The sequence below is a fragment of the Nerophis lumbriciformis genome, linkage group LG20 (assembly GCF_033978685.3).
Source record: "Nerophis lumbriciformis linkage group LG20, RoL_Nlum_v2.1, whole genome shotgun sequence".
Lineage (NCBI taxonomy): Eukaryota > Metazoa > Chordata > Actinopteri > Syngnathiformes > Syngnathidae > Nerophis > Nerophis lumbriciformis.
Window position 1 is genome coordinate 16,162,501 of NC_084567.2, and position 627 is coordinate 16,163,127.

Below are 627 nucleotides of genomic sequence, written 5' to 3' on the forward strand. Positions count from 1 at the left end.
GCCGTAGGAGGATGCGATAGCTCACTGCTAACAGCAAACTAGCGCCCCTGAATGTAAACAAATGCCATGGGTGGATCTACACATGACATCCACTGTAATGATATCAAGTACAAGAGCGTAACTTGGATATTTTTTTTCGTAAACATATGTTTAATGTACCCTAAGATTTTTTGTTAAAATAAAGCCTATAATGAATTTTTTTTGTGTTCACCTTTATTTAGAAAAGTACCGAAAAGTATCGAAATACATTTTGGGTAGCGGTACCAAAATATTGGTATCGGGACGACACTACTTTGCATAATTGACGACGCGGGGAAGCGTTTAGTGCCTTGCTCGGAGGTACATCGGGCGAAGCTCAACCCAAAAAAAGGCTCGGATTAATTGCTCTCTCGTCTAGTCAGTTGGTTTTATCTCCACACACACAAAGTATTTTGGGCTGCAGCAGGGGTTAAAAATACACACACACACACACACACACACACGCACACGCACACGCACACACACACACACACACACACACACACACACACACACACACACACACACACACACACACGCACACACACACACACAAATTCTTGTATTTGTTACCTTCTTGAGACCTCCGAATAATGCCTACCTCTTTAG